Source organism: Mya arenaria, chromosome 13 (assembly GCF_026914265.1).
Source record: "Mya arenaria isolate MELC-2E11 chromosome 13, ASM2691426v1".
Classification (NCBI taxonomy): domain Eukaryota; kingdom Metazoa; phylum Mollusca; class Bivalvia; order Myida; family Myidae; genus Mya; species Mya arenaria.
The window spans coordinates 50944319-50946660 of record NC_069134.1 but is presented as its reverse complement, the minus strand read 5'-3'; the positions used below and the strand labels follow the sequence as shown (position 1 = coordinate 50946660).

General features: G+C 32.7%; 1 long non-coding RNA gene across 1 annotated transcript; it reads right to left on the bottom strand.

The window, feature by feature from the left end:
• Positions 1 to 231: 231 nt before the first annotated feature.
• Positions 232 to 1812, bottom strand: LOC128213334 (uncharacterized). The gene is made up of 3 exons (XR_008257714.1): positions 1753 to 1812; positions 685 to 801; positions 232 to 398 (listed from the first exon to the last, which is right to left on the bottom strand). It is a non-coding gene; the product is annotated as an uncharacterized LOC128213334 (long non-coding RNA).
• Between the last annotated feature and the right edge of the window lie 530 nt (positions 1813 to 2342).

The following is a 2342-nucleotide window of genomic DNA, read 5'->3' as shown; positions in this document are numbered from 1 at the left end:
TGTAATCATTCAAATAAATAAATTTTACTTATGATACTAACTCAGAATTCAGATTTAAAAACAATGAATGTACTTTTAAATTAAAATATGTAAAGAAACAAGAACACTAAGTAGGCGGTAATGCCCCTCCAAAAATGTCAGAGTGAAAGTTCTCAACTAATGTCTTTTGAATATTATAACATGTAAACAGTCTCTGTTGGTAATCATTGTCTATTTGTTGTATTTAGTCAATGGTATTCTAACATTTAGAACTTTTCACAATAATTCTTCACTCTTCAACATTTGAAGTTTGGTTTGTTCCCATGCGTTTGTACTTGTAGTGTCTGCACAGATGAAAATTACTCAATGCTGAGTCAATGCTGATTTAACAGGTCTTTACCCATCTAGAATGTTTAGTGCTGTAAAAGAAAAAAAGTACTTTCTAACTAATTTGTATAGATAATAATACTGCCATACATATACAAAATAAAATATAAACAGTTTAATATTTCTCAACATTATTTAAAAACAACAACAATAAGCTGATACATACATGTATATAATATAAAGAAAATTACTAAATTTATCAATAAAATTCATCATCACCACCACCATCACCACCACCACAACCACTGGATTATTGAAAACAGTGAGTTTATAAAACAACAAACACCAACTCAAATATGTTTTATATGAAATACTCACATCATCTCTATCAGATGTGGATAGACATGGATGTCAAATCTGTCTCAATGATCCAACAAAGTATTTAATGCAGGCTGGAATTCTTCATATAATAGTAATATTCAGTCCTTTTCCTGCCTGAAAGAAATAAGACTTCTGATTATCAACCAACAGAAACTACAACCGTAAAATACAAATGCACATGTATTAATTATACATTCTGCACTAATATCCGTTTTAGCCAAGAGTAAGGGTTGGTAGGCACAAATGTGTAGATGTTGTGCGTATGGTTGATAATGATTCACAACAGTATGGCGTTCAAATAGACCTACACCAAGCAAATGAATGTCGCTTGTGTCCAAGCTGTTGTGGCTTCCAGCCCGAAACCATGTACATCTTTTAATACAGGTTTATTTTGAAAATATGCAGTTTGTGGGTATAATAAATAATGGGTATTTTTAAGTCTAATATTTTTATTTGTAAACAAATAATGGGTATTTTTAAGTCTAATATTTTTCTAAGATAAAACAATCAAATAAAAGATTACATACTCATATCATATACATAAATGATGTACATAAATACATTTAAAAATATGTAACATGTACATAATGCACCAGTCAATTGTAACCACGGCCCTCCAGGTCTGGGGATATGCCAGGGATATGCCGGGGAAATGGGCTGTGTTTTTAACTTTCAGGTGGCCTCGCAGTGCCGGGTGAATACAGTGGTTTTGTCTTTGAGCCAGATATAGCAGGGAATATGCCTTACCTAGGCTCCCTGGGGTACGGGGCATATGGCGAGGATTTGACCATCAGTTCGTCCGACGAGGATTTTACCCGGGGTTGGCTGGACAGAAAGTCAAAGTCCCAGCTATTCCTCGGACCTGGTGGGGCTTTGGTTACAACTGACTGGTGCATTATAAGTAGATGTAAAGTATGTAACATGTATATTTATAGTACATATAGAAATATTAAAACGCTGTCTTAACGATTAGCAAATAAAAATGATTTAAGAATTCCAAAGAAATTAAAAAAAAAAAAACATTTTTGAACACATAAACTTACACAACTACTCAAGGATACTTACATGAATAGCCCTTTGATACGAATATCCCAATTCCATGCTGATTGTTGACATTAGTTTTTTTGACAGAAAATCTTCTCTTACGCGTATAATTCACTTATAATCCATGTTTTACTGTAATGACTCAAATTGTTAGATGTATCGTAATCAACTGTCAGTGTGCACTTTTAGTGTTTACTTATTTTAAACGTATATACATGACAAAACCGAGTTTCCAACTATCAATCGACGATGTAGAAATTCCATTATTGACCTATGAATAGCGGGGAAATACCTTCTGGTTCTAAAAATAGCAACATCCGGATATGTGTAGTGTTCTAAAAATAAAACAACTCGGGGGCAATCGTAATACAATTTTACTAATGTCACCTTCAACACATTAAAATATAAAGTTAGGTGATGATTTAATCCAATATCGATTAAATTAAAGAAAACAGCTTAACTCATTGTTTATTAATGCAGTAAACATAACAAAACAACATAAAACATAATTATTCCCATTCACATAATTACCGGTCCACACATTTTACATTTCATTCGGAACTCCTCCGAATATTTACATTTCCGGCACATGAAAACGTAAACGAAACGGG